Source organism: Nyctereutes procyonoides, unplaced genomic scaffold (assembly GCF_905146905.1).
Source record: "Nyctereutes procyonoides isolate TBG_1078 unplaced genomic scaffold, NYPRO_anot_genome, whole genome shotgun sequence".
Taxonomy (NCBI): domain Eukaryota; kingdom Metazoa; phylum Chordata; class Mammalia; order Carnivora; family Canidae; genus Nyctereutes; species Nyctereutes procyonoides.
In genome coordinates, this window is record NW_026575155.1 from 10,734,723 (window position 1) to 10,755,203 (window position 20,481).

Consider the following 20,481-nt stretch of genomic DNA (forward strand, 5'->3'; position numbering starts at 1 on the left):
CTTCCCGCCCGAATAATAATAAAAAGCCCCATTGGAGTGAGGCGGGGGTGGCGGCGGCAAGAGCGGCGGGGGGATCCGGGGAGACTGCTGCCGTCGCTGCTGCTGATCGCGGCCCAGGTCGGGCTCAGGGAGCGGACACCTCGAGCGGGGGGTGCGGGCGCCGCCGCCGCCGCCGCCGCCGCTTCTGCTGCTGCTGTTCCTGCTGCTGCTGTTGGTGCCGCTGCCGCCGCCGCCGCCGCCGCCGCCGCCGCCGCCGCCGGCGAGCGGGCGGGACCGGTGTGAGTGTGAGAGTGTGTGTGCGAGTGAGCGTGTGCGTGCGTGCGTGTGTGTGAGTGTGTGTCTGTCTGTCTGTGCGGGGACTCGGGGGCGGGCGGTTCGGGCTCTCCTGGCGGAGGAGCCGCCGCCGCCGCCGCCGCCGCCGCCGCCGCCGCCGCCGCCGCTCGGGCCCCGGCGCTTCTGGCTGCGCAGGTTTGGAGCGCGCGCCATTTTGTGCGATTTACAAAAATCCTCGTCGGGAAGAAGCCGCCGGGAGCGGCCGCCACTCGGCGCCCGGCCTCGCCGCCGCCCTCCGCGCCGGGCCGGGCCGGGCCGCGCGGCCCCGCCGCCGGGAGCCGGGGTCCGGGGACTGCGGTATTTGCCGGGGAGGGGGCTGCCGCCTCCCCGGCCCCGGGCGCCGCTGGAACCGCGGAGCCGGACACGGACTGCGAAGGCTGCGGCTCGGCCGGGAGCGCCGGCAGCGCCGGGAGCGCCGGGGGCGGAGAGACAGGCGGCCGGGGCGGCGCTGGCTGCGGAGGCCGCGGCGGGAGCGCAGCGGCGGGAGCCCGAGGCTGAGACTCACCGGAGGGAGCGGCGCGAGCGCCCCGCCATCGTCCCGGTGAGTGTCCGGCCCGGCGCCCGGCTCCCCCCCCCCCCCCGCGGCCTGCAGCCGGGCCCGCGCCGAGGCCGGCCGGGCGGAGGGAGGGACCTGCCATTTTAGGAGGAGGCGCCCGCGCCCCGCGGCCCGCGGCCGGTCGCCGCGGGAGGGAGCCCGGCGGGCCCGGTCCCGGAGGAGAGGCGGGCGCGAGCGAGCGGAGGGCAAAGTTGCGGCGGGCGGGAGCCGGGGCCGCGGCCTCCCGGGAGCCGGAGCCGGGGCCGGGGCCGGGCGGGCGGGCGGGCGGGGGGGGTCGGGGAAGCGCCAGACCTTCACTGGTCGCCCGGGCGGAGGGGAGGAGGTTGTCTTCCTCCTCCTCCTCCTCCTCCTCTTCCTCCTCCTCTTCCTCCTCACCCTCTCCCCCCAGCTCCTCCCTCGGCCCTCCTCTCGGTGCCCCCAGCAGCGTGGGAACCCGCCGGGGCTCTCCGCAAGGACAATGCCCGGGCCGCGGGATCGGGGCGGCCGCGGGGCGAGGCGCGGCGCCCGGGGAGGCGCTCCGGGGCGTGTGCTCCCAAGTTGCGCCGGGAGCGCGGGGGAGGCCGCCGAGCCGCCGAGCAGCGCGAGCGGCCGCCGGTGCCCGGCAGTGCGTGGACCACGACGGGCATACCCGGCCGCGGCAACAAAACTTCGCAAGTCTTATCTGCAGGCCCCCCCGCTCTCGCGTCGACCCACCGCCGCTGCCGAGGAGCCGAACGCCTAGCCTGGCGACGGCCCCTCCCCAGCCTGAAATAGTTAAAAATGGCTCAAGGAGCGAGCGAGCGAGCGAGCGAGCGAGCGAATCCCGGCTGGCTGGCCCGTGCCTTTTGCGTCCAACCCTAGATTACACGGACCTTGCAATCTAGGTGCAGCCCGCGGATGCCAGCACCATTTGGTTTCTGGAATTCCGCCCGAGTTGTCAGAAAATACCCCGTGTAGCATCGTTTGCACACTGATTTTTTTTTTTTTTTTTTAAGATTAGGATGAGCAGAGAGCCGGCCAGGCAGTCGTCTCAGGGCTTTACGTGTATGCACTCGCTTTTCCCACTGGTGGGAACTGTTAACCCATTTCACAGATGAGGAAACTGAGCGGTGACTCACCCAAGGTCACACAGCTGGGACTCCAGGAGCTGGAGCCCCTAGCCGGCCTGGGCTCGCAATCCCTAGCTTATGACTGATTATCAGAGACACTGGCAGATTTTGCGGCGATCCGCGTGTAATGACTCAGGGTTCTAACCTAGAGATTGCGCCCCTGACAGTGTTGAGCGTGGAATTAACTTTGCCCTTTGCGGAAGTGGAAAGATGGAAAAGAGACCCTCTTGATGAAAGTTGTCAGTCTCTCCCTCTTCCCCTTTCCCCCTCCCGGCCTCTCCCCTCCCCCCCACTATGTAGACAGTTATTGAATGGAAAGACTTAAAAAGATATATTTTGGTGCGTTTTGTTCTTCACAATTAATTTTAATTGTGGGCATCATTTAAGTATTGATGAGTCATAGCAGAGTTTTGTGTAAAAGTTATTTTTAGGCATTTAAAAATTTTTGAATACTTGGATTTCCTGTAAGACCCCCTTGCACCTTACATATACAAAGTGTTTAAGAATGGGTATATTTAATATTTTGATTCTGAGTTTTGATAATTCAGTGGCGTGACCTTTTTTTGTTTTCTCAATTTCTCACCTCTTGATTATTTGAGAGAAATATTTTCAGATAAGTTATAAATGTGAGACCAAAACTAAAATTTCATGTTGTAAGATTTTAAGCTGAAGATGATAGTCTCAAAGAAACAGCAGTTAAGAGAAAGTTTACTCAGTTACAGTTAAGATTTTTAATATGCACATGACTTACACTTAAAGTACCCCAGTGCTTTTGGAGGATTGGTCTTGAAATAGCCCCGGTGCTTTTATTGGCTGTCCAAATTCTTTTAGAGTTCAAACCTTATCAGAAAGTTAAGGACTCCTGTTAACATGTGTACGAAGTTCGATTGTAAAACAGTATAAAAAGTTGATAAGAGGAATAAGCTCAGATATTAATTATTCTAGGTTACCCCTGTGTAAGTTGAAGGCACACTTTAAAAGTTTTGATTTGAAGGAATAGACTTCAACGAATGGATGGTCATTATTGGTAGGGTTGGGAAATGGACTAAATGATCTGGTGAGATCTTTGTTTTTAGGAATTTGGGATAAAGGTGTAAGATAGCCTCTTAACCGTATTTTAAAGACCTTTTGGTGGGACCTATTAGAAATTTAAGAGAGAATTACTGTGTGCTTGCCCTCCAAAATTAACCAGTTAGCCCAGTCTTTAGGGGAATTTCAAAATAAATGAAAATATTCCATTTTAATGCAGTGTTTTGTGTGGGAACTTGTATAGTGAAAAAGACCCTTGATTAGAATTTTTTCCCCCCTGTAGAATGTTGTCAGATGTTTGTCCCGTTAGTTTTATTTATGGGAGTTACTGTGTTTATGACTTAAAGATAGGGGGTAGGTAGGGAGTGGTAAATTCAGGGACTGGTATTTAAAGAATTTACATATATAGGTTTTTATAGTGCTAGGAGTATTTATCTGCCAAAGCAAAATTCAGGATGGCTTATCCCACAAGTGTACAATGACCTTTGGTATGCATTTTGTTATGAAACTAAAATACAAAGAAAGAAAATGCTAATTTGTATCATATCTTGGGTACTGCTTGAAAACTTTTTTTAAAGTAAGAACTAGGTTAGATTAGTCAGGGATGTTTTCACATGTGTGTTTATGGTTGGTAAGTATCTGGTTTTGGGAAGAAAATTTGGAAAGAAGTAACTTTATTATGAGTGTGAAGGGAATTGTCTTATATGTGAGACTGAAAGTAAGATTCACAGAAGAGGGGGGCTTCATTTGTGACTTCCTTGGTGTTTGTGATAAAGGTTTCAATGTTTTTGCTTTAGCGTTATCTTCTCTCTTACTACAAAGAACTTTCACATTTCTTACACCCACACCCCCAAGCAATCTCTCTCATTCCTCCAAGAAAGAATGAACCATCTGAACCCAGCAAAACCCAAAAACTTCCAGGAAGAGTCTTTATAATGAACTTATTTCTTCCCTGACAAGATTTTATTATTTTCACAATTTTGTCGTATTCCTTATCCGTAGTTTCAACTGTGAGCTAGGAAGCTCTACTTTCTGTTGTGTTTTTTGATGGTTTTACATGTTTTCTATTTGGAAGTAAAGGTTTTACTTGGAATTATCAAATATGGTCTCTTGAAACTTAGTACTGACACAGTTTGCCCTGTCAGAAGGTATTGTGTGACCGACGTGTGCAGGAGCACTTTATGTGTGCATAGTGATAGTCTTTTAAAAGATTTCTTACTATATGTCATGGTAACTGTTGGGCAATGTTCTGATGGTTAGAGAAACTGTGGAAACTCCTAACCCGTGGCTTGCACAATTTTAGATTAAAAATTTGGGGGAGGAGGTTAAAATTTTTTAATTACTTGGGGAAAAAAACCCGTCAAATTGTTTTAAGTTACCTAAAACTTCTCAGTTGCCCCTAAATGAAGAAATCTTTTGAAATCTTGCTTGCAGTGTTAAGCTAGAGCTATAAGATTTATTGTTACGTGAGAATGAGATACTAGGTTCACAGGACGAAAATAATCTCAGGTTCATATTAAGTAATTAAAGATAAGTCTTGTTTCCTCACTTGGTGGCTACAGGCAGCCTTAGTTTCCTTTTTCTTTCTTTCTTTCTTTTTTTTTTGTCATATGGAAACGACATTGTTTGGAAGTGTTGCATTGGATAGACCAGCTAAGTGGTTTTCAAAAGTTACACTTTTGCTTTGAAATCATGCTTTCAGAATTGTATTACAAATTAAAATTTTCTAGTGGAGATGATAACTTTCGGTACTTTGGATATATAAAATGATGTGGTTCCTTGTGGGCATACTCTTTGTTAATGTAGAGCCACTTGGGCTTCTTGACAGTTGATCCTTCTACCAGAGCTACACGTCCTCTGTTCTAGAATGAGATTTTCAAAAGTTTACGTGGTACTATTAAAGTTTTGACAAGATATTTTTTTTTTAGGGACATATGCTTGTATCTAATATATGAATCATGATAGCCTAAAATGGATTTTTACTCTTGATGAATTGTTGTGAGTTTTATGTTCCCATAATTAAAATGGTTGTATAAATCAATGGGGAGGAGCTTAGGGAACTGGTTTAACATGGAATGAATCTGGTTTTCAACATCACCTCTATTTTACATAACATCTCTGTTCATTAAATAACCCTGCAATTTTTCTAAGTATATCAGATTTCCAGTGACAAGATTTGAATCTTTTTCTTTTTTTAAGTTTTATGGATATCTGTGGCTAGAGTTGGCACCCTAGCATATGTGTTTTGGTAAGAAGCTGCTCTGTCACCCATCCAAAATCTGCATAATATCTAGTTATAGATGGCAGTTGAGGTAGTGTGATGCAGTGGAGAGAGTATGGGCCTATGAGATGGTGCTGGGTAGAGGCTCCAGGGTCAGGCTGATCTGGAATCTCACTGGCAGTGTGATTTTGCTAAGCATTGGTTTCTTCATCTGTAACATGGCATTGGTGGTACTTACTGTAGAGCTCTTGTGCAGATTGAGGCAACACATATGCATTTTTTTAAAGGACTTTATTTATTTATTCACGAGACACAGAGGGGCAGAGACACAGGCAGAGGGAGAAACTGACTCCAAGCAGGGAGCCCGAAGCGGGACTCAATCCCGGGTCCCCAGGATCACGCCCTGGGCCGAAGGCAGGCGCTAAACTGCTGAGCCACCCAGGCTGTCCAACACAAACGCATTTCTTAATAGCCTCCTCCTTTCCATTTATGCTCATCCTTGAGGTCCCAGGATGAATGCTGATTCTCCAGAAAGAGGCTTTCCCCAATGCCCCAGTCTAGGTAGGGTTCCTTAGGCATGCATTCTTGTAGGAATCTGCTTTCTTTGTAGCTCTTACTGCAAATTAGCTGTGTAATTATTATTCACACATATTCACAGATATACTTACTTATTTAATGTCTGTCTCTTCCTCTCTCCACTAGATTGTAAGGTCCATCTGGACGGGAATAATTCTTTTTTTTAATCACACTTCCAGTACAGCAGAGGTATATAAACGTATACGTATACAGAGGATGGAATGAAGAACCTATATGCTGAATCCTGTCCTAGTACCACTCTGTAATTGTGCAATCTTGGGCAAAGTAGCTTCTCTGAGCTTCAGTGTTTTATATGCCAAATGTGCACAGCACCAGCTGCCCTGCCCAGGATTTTGAGAATGTGGAATGAGATATGATTATGAAGTGCTTTGCAAAAGTTTAAAATGCCATATAAATATAAGTTGTACATTAGCAATAATTTCAGTAGTGGGGTTACCCAAGAATTTATAATTAGAGTTTCAACTTTACTGAATTAGTAAGTAGCTATTACTTAATATTTGTTATAAATTTAAACTTTATGCATTAATTAGAACACAAGATTGGGCCTTTGTTCTGATTAAATACAATAGCTTCAACAAGTTTATTTTTCTCTCATGTAAGTGATTTTCAGGCTGATGTAGTGGCTCCATGGTAAAGGGGACTTTGGTTCCTTCTGTCTTGCTGTTTTCCTCTTTTAGGTAGACACCACTTTCTGTGTGGTACAAGACCGCTCCCCACCATATCTACCATCTAGGAACAGGTGTGGGGAAAGCACATTCCACGACTTTGTTCACAGGTGTTGGTCAAAGCTTGGTCAGGTGGCCACAGTTAGCTGCAAAGGAGGCTGGGATATGTGGTCTCTGGCAGGGGGGCTGTTTGGTTAAAAATCTGTTTCTGCTGAAGAAAAGGAGAATGGGGAATGATGAAACATTTCCTGTCACACTTTTAAATCTTTTGTAAGAAATATACAGAAAGAAACCTTGGAAAGACAACTTATTGCACTAATTAATAAGATTTATTTTCCATATCTGGTTATTAATCTTCAGAACTGTGGTGTGCAAATTTAAATAGATCACTATTCAGTATCTGCAATATATATATATGTATGTGTGTATATATATATATATATATATATATAGTCAGATTAGAAAAAATGTAGCTAAACCTTTAGAAGTGAATGAATTTTGGCTGTAACACGTTTTACTGATTTTTTTGTTAGATATATGGTTCTTGATTGCTGTGACTATATTGTATGTAAACTATTTGAAATCTAAGCTTTTGGATTTTAACAGTTTCCTAGAATGTAATCCTGCTGTGTGTATTCATACCCATACTCTCAGCAAACAATACCGGAATGACACTTGCATCTTGTCAGGTTTTCAGTAACTGCTTGAGTCACTGAAGTTGCAAGGAGGACGATAGCAGTGATGGTTAGAAATACATTTACTATCCAAGTATGTTCCTCTTAAGTTTTGTGGGTTTGAACAAAGTGGAAGATCTAGGATTATTTGGAACTAGAGTGTTATTCAATCTAGGCGGAGACCTGAGAAACTAATGGTTCTCAGTCAGGCTTCTGGAGAACTTCTCAAAGTTGTGAGACTCCCCAACTCAGATACTTCTCCATCTACAGGGGTTGGGGTGATGCTCTGGAATCTACTTTCTTAATTAGGACTCTGAGTAACCTGGTGCAGTAGAAACACTTCGAAAAACATGGATATAGTTCATCTCTTTCACTTTAGAGAAGGAAGTAGGTGCGAAGAAACTAAATGACTAACCAGTACCCCGGAGTGAGCCACTTGAGGACTAGTGTATGTTTTTCTGACTCCTGGTTCTTCGTCCTTAATATGAACGTAAAAGTGGACCAAGTACCAGTTGTATTGGGATTTTATAAGGATATTGGTCATTCTCAAATAGTTTTTTATGTGTGAGCTCATTGGTAGTGAATGGATCACTTAATTGTCCTTTTAGCAAATAGTCAAATGAGTATTTAAGGATGGGAAGTTGAGGTTTTAAAGGTATTGTTCATGTCAGTGCTGTAGTGGATAGGGTAGTTTACCTACAGCATTAGGGTAGATGATAGGTAGGTGCTAGTCTGGCATGATTAGAAGGAACCAAGGTAGGTCTCCAAATTACTACTTTCTTTTTCATTTGCAGTTTTCACTGTGGAATTCATTTCTTTAGATTAAACTAAGAGTTGGATTCCCTAATTTGAACTGGAAATATTCCCAGAGGAATGCCCTTTATCTGTGTATCAGGTTAACACTTTATTTTTATGAATTAGCTGGCTGTCATTTTTTTATTTTATTTTTTTTAAAGATTTTTAATTTATTTATTCATGAGAAAGAGGGAGAGGGAGAAAGAGAGGCAGAGACACGGGCAGAGGGAGAAGCAGGCTCCATGCAGGGAGCCCGACGTGGGACTCGATCCCGGGTCTCCAGGACCAGGCCCTGGGTTGAAGGTGGTGCTAAACCACTGAGCCACCCGGGCTGCCCTGGCTGTCATTTTATTTTATTTTAAATATTTTATTTATTTATTCATGGAAGACAGAGAGAGAAAGGCAGAGACACAGGCAGAGGGAGGAGCAGGCTCCATGCAGGGAGCCTGACCTGGGACTGGATCTCAGGTCTCCAGGATCACGCCCTGGGCTGAAGGCGGCTCCAAACCTCTGAGCCACCCAGGCTGCCCTGGCTATCATTTTAAACATTGGAGATAGCACCTATGCTAATAAGAGAGCTTTGTGGGAAGGGGAGGGAAGAATCGGCGTGTGTGTCCTTGCTGGAGGAAGATGAAGGGCATGTTTGAGAAATGTCAGCTTGTGGTATAGAGTCCTGGAAAGGTTCCTCTGGTGGCCAGAGGCTGGGAGTATCAGACTGGACTTCTGGCCTTCTGTCACTAAGAGTATTGGTAATGGGACTGTGGATAATTTTGTGCCACTTGATTATTGGAGTAGAAGGCTTTTTTTCTTAGCGTTCATCATTTCTATTTGAGGTGTCTGACACCATATCAAATATATAAGGAATCATTCTTACCACCTTGGGAATTTTAGTTTTTAAAAGATCACCAAATAATATCTCCTTATGGTAGGGAGAAAAAAAAAGCTCAGGCCCTATAGAATGCTGTCATATCAACCCCCCGCCTCGTGCTCCATAGGTAATAGTTCTTATTTCTCCTACCAGCAATGTCCTGTGTGTATATGTGCAAGGATATATATTAAACATTTATTATATTTGTGTTTAGTATGATCCTATTTTTAAAAATTATTATTATTATTATTTTTTTAAGAAATACTAACTCCAATATGGCCCTGGAACTCACAGCTTCCAAGATCAGGAGTCACTGAGCCAAGCCAGGGCTTGTGTCACTGATCCTATTAGTTTTTTTAAAGTGCCTAGACGCTGTGTTAGATGTGTGTGTATGTACAGGGTCTGTGCCCTTACCTGCAAACTGGATCATGCTAAACATGGATCATGCTTAAACTGAATGATGCTAAACACATAGATTTGCATCTTAAGCATCTTGGTCGGTTTTAGAAATACCTTAGTATCAGCTGATAGCTTCCCTGTTGTTCTTAATGGTTAGAAAGTATTCCATGTTACGGATGTACCACAGCTTAATCAATTTCCATTAAAGAACATTTAAATTGTTTTGTATTTTTGTTTTAAACAATGCTGCAGTGTGCATCCTTGTACATACAGCTGTGTCCTGTGAGGCTTAGCCACATGATATATATTTCTAAGGGAAATTGCTGGTTTGCCAAATATATGCATATTTGGATATGCCTTGCCAAATCAATAGCACCAATTTATATTTCAGTCAGCAGTGTTTGAGAGTTCATAGTTTCCCAGATCTCACCAACCCTGGTGTTACCAGAGTTTTAAATCTTTGTCAGTTTAATAGGTGAAAATGATGTCTAGTTGTTTGGATTTGCATTTCTTTAATTATGAGGGAGTTGGAAGATTTTTAGTTGTACTCTAAGTCTTGTACTTTAATAATGAAATATTCTTTGTCAGATATATGATTAAAAATATTTTCTGATTTTCCTGTAGTTTTTATTCTGTTGAATGAAAAACTGATGTTTTGATAACTTTGTAGATGCTTGCAATTGTAAATGCGTTGATAAATTGTATAAGGGAATTCTTATTTTCCTTCAGTCTTATGTATGAGGTATGTGCATTGTGGTGGTAGCAGCTTTGACTACAAAAGTAAAATTTGCTTACCTGTGCTGTTAGCGTTGAGATGTGTGTCCAGGTGCCATCACCATAGGTAAGACCATGGCTGCTAACAGTAAGAGGTATTGACATTGAAAGAACTAGAAGAAAGCCGTAAGGAATGCTGGGGATTTGAGCATGCCTGGAAGAGAAGGGACTTGAGTCTTGGTAGAACCTAGGTATTTGATAGTCTGCTAGAGAGAGAGGGTCCTGGGTGGCAGGGGAAGGATGGGGGAGCCTCAGGAGAATGACAGATTCATGGGCCACAGGGCCCAGAGTATCAGAGGGCATGTGTGAGAGGTTCTGGGGAGGGAGAGGGACGATGACACTGAGAAATGAGTGTGGTGGGTCTTAAATTTATGAGGTGTTTGGGGCCATTGAAGGTGTTTCTCACCAGGGCTGTGGTGACAAGTCTGGGTTAGGGAGATGAACACAGTGAGGAGAAGGGCCTGGAAGGCAAGGCTCATTCTAGGTGTATAGGCATGAAAGAATAAGAAGAGGTAAAAAGTAGAAGTCAGATGGGAGATCCACGTCAGGAGTGCCTTAAAAAATTCTCAGTGATTTAATTTTCAAAGAACAAGTGAATATTTCTGGGTTCAAACAGCAGTGTGGCCAAATTTTTGGACCTAGAAAGGAGAGAATTAAACATTGGTAGCCGTATAGTATGGGAATGATTTGTTTAATGGAACAATTGAGTGAATTTCCTCCTGAGGGCCTGCAAAAACTGTTGAACAGAAGATAGAATTATTGCTGTAGTTGAGACTTCCATGAGGGACAAGTGGAAGCCATTTGGAGCACCATTAAAAATGAGCTTAAAATGGGACAGTGGGAGAAGGCAGTGTTAGAAGATGTGAATCCAGAAAGAAAAAGATGTATCATGATACATGGTTTGAAAAATACAGAGTAGTGGAACATGGGAGAGAGTTAAGTTTATTCTGAGTGTCTTAGTATTTTCCTAAATAATACCGTATTCTATTTCCACATGTATTCTTACCAGGAGACCAATCATTTAAAAAGCGTTCATCTCTTGTGTTTAGAATTATTTATTGAGGACCTACCAATGCCAGACATGAAAGTGTAGGGCCTGGGAATTAGTTCTCCAGCAAAGCCTAAACTGTGCCATCACAGAAGTTATGATCTGTTTGGGGGAAATCTTTAGTAATCCCTAGAGTAGGCTTACTGACTTCATCTAGAGTAGACATACATTTTCATTGAAGGGAACACAGAGCCCATGAAACTGAGTAATTTTTTTTTTTATTAAAGATTTTATTTGAGAGAGAATGAGAATGAGTGGGGGAGGGGGAGAGGGAGAAGCAGGCTCCCCACTGAGCAGGGAGCCTGGTGCAGGACTCAATCCTGGGACCATGACCTGAGCCCCCCAGGTGCCCCTAAATTGAGTAATTTTTGATGTTGCTTTTTGAAGGTCAAATTTTTGTCTCATTTTAGAGTCCTTTTGACAGTTAATTTTGAGTGAAAGTTTATTTGGGTATATAAATAGGACTCCAGTCTTTAAGACAATTACCGTGTGCTGAAAAATTTGTTCTGATTTGATCATTTCCCCTTGAAAAGTACAACTGTCATCTCAGTAGTGGTTTTTTTTTCTTTTTTAACTTCATCTTTACATCAAACACATTCATTACTGAATGACATTACTTCCGTAGTACAAAAGGTTTTGTAAAAGTTTTTTCAAAATAGCAATGGTAGGAAAATTATTAGGATCTCATTTGAGTACATGAGAATCTAATTTCACTTTTTGAATTTCTCTATAATCATTCTGTGGTATAGTTCAAAACGTCAGTGAAGCTAGGTGAATTTACCTAAGAATTGGCCTGAAGGCCCACAGTTACTCAGCAGTATTAAAATCAGCTATGCAGAAGGAAGAAATTGAAGATGAGAGTCTTAGGATTCATGAGAGACAGCTTGGAGGAAGCCTTCTTGCTGAGTAAGACAAAGATCCAGACATCGAAGGTAAAGGATGTAGGCATATAAAGGATGTAGTCAAAGAGTAAGGAAAATTCAGTGGGATGGACAGGAATAGGAATGGAAGAGCGATTTGAGCAAATGAATAAGAATTCTCTGTCTTAAAAAAAAAAACCAAAAAACCAAAAAAACCTCTTTAATAATACACTGTGACTTCTAGAGTAAAGACCAAACTAGTCACATACAGGACCCGGTACCTGAATGATGTGGCCTCCACTCACTTAGACAGTCTTACCTTCCTAGGCTCTGGATTCTATCTTCTCATGTGCTGCTGCTTCAGCCAGCAGCCATCTCCTTCCTTGGAGTGAGTGAACCTCGTTTCCTCCAGCACATACAGCCTAGATTTTATTTTCTCAGGGAAAGTAATCCCCCCCCCATCACTTCCTTTTTAATGTCTCATGTCGTCTTGTACTTTTCCTCCATAGTGCTTATTATAGTTGATACTTTTTAAAAAAGATTTTTATTTAGTTATTTAGAGAGATTGAGGGGTGGGGGGCAGGGTAGTGCAGTGGAGGGAGAGTCTCCAGCAGACTCCATGGTGAACATGGAGCTCTGTCTCACAACTCTGAGATCATGATCTAAGCTGAAATCAAGAGTTGAACTCTTAACCTGAGCCACCCACACGCCCCCTACAGTTGATAATTTTTTAATGCTTCTTTAATTTAATGTTTCTGAGAGAGTAGGGCAGTGGGTGGCATCAGCAGAGGCTTGGCACCATAGTAAGCACTGAGTAAACATTTGTTGAATGAATCAATGAACTACATGTTTTGATCTTTACTAGTTGGTGTCAGGGACCAAAGGACTATCTTTTAAAATTTTATTTATTTACTTGAGAGAGCACCTGAGCCTGGGGGAGAGGCATGGGGTGGGGGTGGGGGGGTCATGTAGAATCCCAAGCAGTTCAGAGCCTGACTCAGGGGCTCCATCTCAGAACCCTGAGATCGTAGCCTGAGCCATAATCAAGAGTTTGGACCAATTGAAACATCCAAGTCCCCCCAGAGGACTATTCTTTTTTAGTTTTATTTATTTGAGAGACCGTGAGCAAGTACAAGCACAGGAGAGAAAGCACAAGCCCTGGGTGGGTGGGTGGGGCAGTGGAAGAAGCAGACTCCCTGCTGAGCAGGGAGCCCGATGCTGAGATGCTGGGTTCGATCCCAGGACCCCAGGATCATGACTTGAGCCGAAGGCAAGATGCTTAACCAACTGTGCCCCCCAGGTGCCCTAAAGAATTATCTTTTTAAAGAGAGGAATGGAAAACTTTATAGGCAGGAAAAAGTTATTTACTCATGGAATAATTTCACAAATGCATATGAAGTACCTACTGTGTGGGAGAAGCCAGGTGTTAGGAATATGGAGTAGAAACATTGTGTCTTTTTAGGTTTTTTTTTTTTTTTAAGAAAGTATAGTTGATAATGTATTAGTTAGATTGTACCTTTTTTAATAAAGGAGCACATCATTTTAGTAGTTTACTGAAATAGACACATTCCTTAGTGTTCATTTGGAGTTTTAAATTGTGGAGAGAATGGCCTGGATATCTTTCATGATTCTTAGCCAACAAAGTGAGGTCCATTCAGCAGTGACCCTCTAGGGCAGCCTGGGTGGCTCAGTGGTTTAGCGCCACCTTCCACCCAAGGTGTGATCCTGGAAACCTAGGATTGAGTCCCACGTCCGGTTCCCTGCATGGAGGGAGCCTGCTTCTCCCTCTGCCTGTGTCTCTGCCTCTTTCTCTGTGTCTCTCATGAATAAATAAATAAAATCTTTAAAAAAAAAAACCCACAAAAAACAAAACAGTGACCTCTAGGATGTCAGTCCAGCATTTGTAGTAGCTGTTAGGTTCACATTTAAAATAAGCTCTTGGGATACCTGCGTGGCTCAGTGGTTGAGCATCTGCCTTTGGCTCAGGATGCAATCCCAGAGTTCGGGATCCAGCCCCAAATGGGGCTCCATGCATGGGGCCTGCTTCTCCCTCTGTGCCTCTGCCTCTCTCTCTATGTCTCTCATGAATAAATAAACAAAATCTAAAAAATTTAAAATAAGCTCTAGCTTTGACTTTATCTAAATGACAAAAAAGTGAAGAAAGTGGTTTGTTTGGATGCATTTTGGCTTTAACCTTTTTTTTTTTTTTAAGATTTTATTTATTCATGAGAGACAGAGAAGCAGAGACACATGCAGAGGGAGAAGCAGACTCCATGCAAGGAACCTGATAGTGGGATTTAATCCTGGAATTCCAGGATCACGCCCTGGGTGGAAGGCAGGTGCTAAACCGCTGAGCCATCCAGGGATTCCCTGGCTTTAACTTTTTCAAGTTTGGACAACAGAATGAAAATGATTGGGGAAGTTCATTTTATGGATGGATTTTCAAAAGAATGAGTCTTGTAGTTAAAAGTTACTGAAGCTGTCCATCTTGTCAGATGAACGAGCTTTTAAAAGCTTTTAAGGGCTTTGTTAAAATAGTTTTGAAACCTTTCTCAGTAACTAGTTTCTATAGTAAATATTTGGAAAAACATTCAGAAATATTGAGTGGGTAGTGAAGCTCTGCTCTCTGAGCCTGGCCCTGTGTTAGGCCCTTGGGACATAGTGAGTCCCATGGGCATACAGGGTCTTTGCCATCATGAAGTTTTTCAGTCAGGAGCTCACTGGAGAGAAATGTAAAGGAAACCAGGCTTGTGTTCAGGGTGAGCAATTTGTTTGTTCATTTGTTCCTTCCTTCTTTTTGTTTGTTTGGTTTATGTTTTGAACTTAGTTTTGGTGGCAACATGTTAGACTACTTTAATCTACTTGTTGCTTTATTTTTGATAACATAAGAGTTAAAGGGGAGAACATTTATAATACTATGTAAAATAGAAACTTGGATCTTCAACTGTTGGCAGATTTTTTAAAAAAGTTTATGTAAATCAGTGGGTTCATCCTCTTAAAAAATAAGCTACTATTAAATAACAATAGCTAGCTGTTATTGATTGCCTGCTATGAGCCCAACACTGTACATATTTATTATTAATATTCTCAGCAACTCTGTAAGGTGGTTGGTAGTATCTCTGTTTTATAAGCTGAGATACAGGGAAGTAAATTTGCTTAAGGAAGGATAATCACAGCAGATTGCATGTGCTGTTTCCAGGTAATAAAAAACCCAATGAACAGTTAAGTGTCCTAAAGTTAAACATAGAAAAGAAAGAGAAACATAGAGCTTCTATAATCCATTAATTGAAGAAATAGATAAAAGTTCTGGTATACTGGGATTGATGTCATGTGGTACTGGTGCATTATTTTTTCAGATAATAAAAATTTCCAAAAGCTATCTATGTTTGTGGGAGTTCTTTACCTTAAGGATTTGGGGGGTAAGTAGAAATCTTCAATTTTGAGAGCTAGTTGTTCACTTTCTCTGCAACTTTTGGAGTTGGGATGCAATCATGTGACCTGGAGTCACCACTCCATCACCTCAGAAGCTAGTGATTTGCAGAAGCAGGCACTTTGTGGAATCTGTGTTCTGCAGTGCGAGGGGGATGGCAGCTACATCTGTTTTCCAGAGGTGGGCAGTGACAAAGATTTACCTGTACCATTTAGTTCCTGGTGTCACTATTGTCTGTACAAGCTGCAGTGACTGAATCCTATGTTGTGTCCACTGGACCAGATCTGTGGTTTGAATTTTGGGTGTTCTTGATTATGTAGCCTTCAGCCTGGCCCTCCTGGGGTTTTCTGTGAGTTGCCTAATATGCTTTAATAACTTCCTTTTCAGTTTCAACAAAGTCAGAGTTAGTTTCTTTTGTTTGTAGCTAAACCTTTACTTAGATGATGCTAATTAATTAAGGTAATTGACAATTCTGAGGAACTCTCCAGGGTTGGGGTTACCTGCATCTAGATTAGAATTTATTAATGGGAAGAGTTCATAGTATGTATTAAGTGAAATAGATACATGTAGTTTGCCTATTGATTTAATGGATTTGCTGATTTGAGTGCCTATTCTAGGCCAGGATATATTTTAAGTATTGGGGATATAGGAGTGACAAGATAGACAAGATCCCGGTACTCTTAACAGAGCTTACATTCTGTTTTAAATGTAGAATAAGCAAGAAAGCAAGCAACGAGGACAAAGAGTGATAAATGCCATGATAAAAATAAAGATGGGATAACTTAATCAATAATGTGTGTGTGTGTGTTTATGGGCTGTATCTTATAAAACATTTAATTGTCAGGAATCATGACTTAGGTTTTTGACTATGAGGCAGTAACATTCTGAATTTACCAACCAACCATAAACAGATAGGAAACTGGACAAAATACATGAAACAAGTATTTTCAGATATTTGAACAATAGGCACTGCAGATCCGTGATCCCTGACAGAGGGGGGAGCAAACAAGTTGAGCTCTTTGATGACCCAGCTTTCTTCTAGAGAAGAATTTTCAGATCTCTGGGCAGGGAGGGGGATCCCAAATAGAGCCATTTGGCCTCATTGAGTTGAGGAAGCAAAGATTGGAGCTGGAGGAGGCCAGGATGGTTCTGTTTTGAGGAGAAGGCTTCTGGAGACAAGGGAACTATGCAGTGAAAAGAGTTCCATAAGTCTTCCTAGTGGTCCTCTTAAATGTTTTGACTGCACATTAATCTGCTGTGCACATGGAGGATGCAGTTTCATAAAGAAACAGTTCCTGGGGAAGGAATCCACTGGGAAACTAAGCAGAACAATTCTCAGAGCTCACATAAGTCTGGGATATATTTGAGTGCCTTAGAGCCAGAGTAGAACTCCTTAAATTCTGTGTTCATTGAGACTCCAAAAGGATCATGGCTTAGTAGTGGGTCTAAATTAGTCTTAAAATAAAGGCTTTTCTAGACATGGCTGGAAAATTCTTGAAAACAAGCCTTGAAAGGAGCAAACTAATTGGAAAGTAATGTGATTTCCTGCAAAGTCCAATACTCTTTAAATAAATATAACAAAATGTAACACTTAACAGTTTAAAATGTCTGGCATTCGATCAAAAATTACTAAATATGTGTAAAAGCAGGTTAATGTGAGTTATAGTTAGGCTGTCAGTCAGTTGAAACCAACCCAGAACTGACAGGTGTTAGAATTGATAGGCAAAGACACTAAAACAGAACTGTATTCAGTCTATGTTCAAGAAGGTAGAGCTGGGAAAGGTAAAAAAGAGACCCAAATACAGCTTGTAGAGATGAGAACTATATGTGAGATGAAAAATACACTGGTTGGTATTAATGGCAGATTAGATATTACAGAAGAAAAAGAATAGTGATTTGAAGAGCTAGAAAAATCAACAGAAACAGGAAGAAATGACAGATAATGGAAGTAGCAGACAGGGTTGTTCAAATGACTGCCAAAAAATGCAGGGTCAGATTGTGGTTAATGTTGGCATCTTCAGGGATCCCTGGGTGGCGCAGTGGTTTAGCGCCAGGCTTTGGCCCAGGGCGCGATCTTGGGGACCCGGGATCGAATCCCACGTCGGGCTCCTGGTGCATGGAGCCTGCTTCTCCCTCTGCCTGTGTCTCTGCCTCTCTCTCTCTCTCTCTCTCTCTCTCTGTGACTATCATAAATTTAAAAAAAAAATGTTGGCATCTTCACAAGTGAGTTTTGCTTTAAAAGAATGATTGTGACTGCTACCTGAATTTGGCTTAATGTGTAGTTAAGTATAGTTGATAATCACTTCAGTAAAGCACAGGGATATGATGGAAGAACTTTATCGTGCAACAGTTAATTTTTGATATGTAACAGTATTCCCACAAAGTTACACACTTAAACATACATTTATGATCCCACAGTTTTTGGGGTCAGGTTCCTGTGTACAACCTAGCTGGGTCCTCTGGTTTAGGGTCTCGGCATGGTCAAGAGGTTGACCTGGTCTGTGGTAGCACGTGAGGTTATGACTACGGAGAGACCTCTTTTAAGCTCACTCGGTAGTTGGTAGAAGTCAGTTTCTTGTCCACTCTTGGATCCAGGGCCTCAATTTGTTCCCGCCTGTTAATAGGTGGCCGTCCTTAGTTTCCTGCTGTCTGGTTCTTTCCAACATGCCCACTTTCTTTATCAAAAGCAGTGAAGGAGAGTGTCTCCTTACAGGACAGGTGTGCAATCTTACATATCCTACCTGAAGAAGTGACATCCTTTCCCCTGTATACTCTTGGTGAAAAGCAAGTCACAGGTCCTGGTTCAAGGGGAAGGGTCTGCAGCAGGAGGCCACGTCTTGGGAGCCATCTTAGAACCTGTCACAGACAGTACTGAGGAGTGGTGAATAGTGTGTTCTTGGAGCCTCATTTAGATGCCTGGCTTTGAATCTTAGCCCTGTCTTTTCCCAGCTGCGTGAACTCCTGAGCCTCAGTTTCCCCGTCTTTATAGTCAGGATAATAGGTACCTGCTATTTATACTATTGTGAAGAGTAAGTGAATGCATATAACATGGTTAGGACTTTGTCCTCCTAACTCCTATTCCTCTTGTCAGTCTCAATCTAGATGTCACATAGTTAGGGAAGGGAAGCCTTCCCTGACTCCTCTGACTCCTCCTTCCCTCCTGTCTAGGTTAGGTTTAAAATGCCCTCAACTTTTTCTTTTCTCATCCTTTCACACGTGTTCCACCTGAATTTTATAGCTGTGAGGTTATTTATTTATTTATTTATTTAGTATCTGCTTCCTTTAGATTTAGACAAACTGCTTGAGAGCAAGAGTTGCGTCTGTTTTGTTCATGGCTGTATCTTCAGGGGTTGGCACACAGAAAACTCTAAATATTTGCTCAGTGACAAAGAATGAGGTTAAAATGCATGTATTTCTTTGAGAGTGCATTTTTAGTGTCCCCATACTGTGTTCTCCCAGGTTCTGGAGCGGTCAATCTAAAAGAGATTCTCTCTTGTTTGCAAGACTGTTAGGGTCTAGCGGTGGAGACCGAGGCATAATAGTCTTAAAACTGATTGTAAGGGTTTACAGAGTGGACACTAAATAGTAGTTAACACACACACACACAAACTTAGAGGCTGAAGGATGAGGACGTTAATAAAAATCAGTCTTAGTGGGTCAGAAGCAGAAAACATGGTAGGGAGCTTCTCTTCTCTGTGAATGTGCTCTGCAGACCACTCCTTGAGATGGTGTGGTGTGGAGGAAATAAGTTTGGAGACAATCACCTTCTTGAAGCTTTACCATGCACATTAGCATGTTATGGTGAACTCCCTTCTCCCCTGTTACTATAGGAGGAGTGGTCTTTATTAAGCTTGCTCTGCACAGTATAAACATACGCATAACACAACTCAGTAAGGTATTATTTTTATTTAACAGATGATAAAATTTAGGCTTAGAGGTGAAGTAATTTTTCCTAGTGGTTGGTGAGATAGGATTCAAACCGGGCTCAACCCTCTGAGTTATTCTATATTGCTTCTGTGGAGTGTGTTTTAGCAAATACTAGATTAATTTCGTGAGAGCAGGAACCATGTATATTTTGTGCATTTTGTGACTAGGACTAGAATCTTGCTTAATACATGGCTGAATGTTGGGATTCTGGTATTTTATTCGTCTCTGCTTCCCAGGTTGAATTACAGTTGACTTTTGAACTGTGTGGGGATTGAGGGTGCTGACCCCTTGTACAGTTGAAAATCCACATGAACCTCTTGACTCCCCCAAAACTTAACTACTAATAGCCTACTGTTGATTAGAAGCCTTATCTGAAATATGAATAGTTGATGAACAGATATTTTGCATATTATGTATATTATATATATATTTTTACAATAATACCTATTTCTTTTTTTTTCAGTATTTTCTGGCCTGTGTAGTTCATCTGTTCTTTCAAATTGTTGCAAATCTCTTAAGACTTTTTACAATATATTGGAAAAAAAAAATCCTCATACAGGTAGACCCATGCAGGTCAAAACCCCCATTGTTCAAGGGTCAACTATAGTTGTAGAACTTGAGAGTTTGGTAGATAGCAGCTAGTGAAATCCAAACAGTGTAATGCACAATGAAAAGTAATCTTATGTTTTCACTTTGTGTGGTTAAGTAGAGTTCTGTCCCCCAGAAGAAACATCTCTGTTGTCTTTGTGCCTCTCCTGTCACTTTTGAATTTACTCTGTTACCCAGCCCTCTTTTTTCTCAAATAGTTTTCAATTAAGTTCTTTCTTCACGTTATTGTTAATGACCTTCCACAGATCAGACCTTTTGCCTCTATTCTGCTTACTGCATTAGTTTTCTTAAGAATTTCCAGTTTGGCATGCATCGAATACTACTGAAAGATTTCTAATGAAGAAAACTGTCCCCAGGCACACCCTCAGTAGTTCCTCTTCTGGTCCCCAGAGCAGGTCTTGCCAAACTTTGACACCCCAGGGTCTGCACAGACATGGTAGGATAAGAGAGGCCGTCTGGGTATCCTGAGGTCTTTAGGGGATCTCAGCACATCTGAAACATTTATGGCATTTAGTGCCCTGCCCACTAGTTGGTAAGCTCTTTTACCTCAGCTCTGAGCTCGCTCTTGAATTTTCCCCTCTAAAATGCTATTGTACCACTTAGGATGC

General features: G+C 42.7%; 1 protein-coding gene across 1 annotated transcript in view; it reads left to right on the top strand.

Annotated features, from left to right (window-relative positions):
* The first annotated feature begins 737 nt into the window (after nt 1-737).
* Nucleotides 738-20,481, top strand: part of DYRK1A (dual specificity tyrosine phosphorylation regulated kinase 1A) — a 148,603-nt gene continuing 128,859 nt past the window's right edge. The window contains exon 1 of the mRNA XM_055313398.1: nt 738-874. The gene's annotated coding sequence lies outside the window, so the exon portion shown is untranslated. The remainder of the gene's footprint in view (nt 875-20,481) is intronic.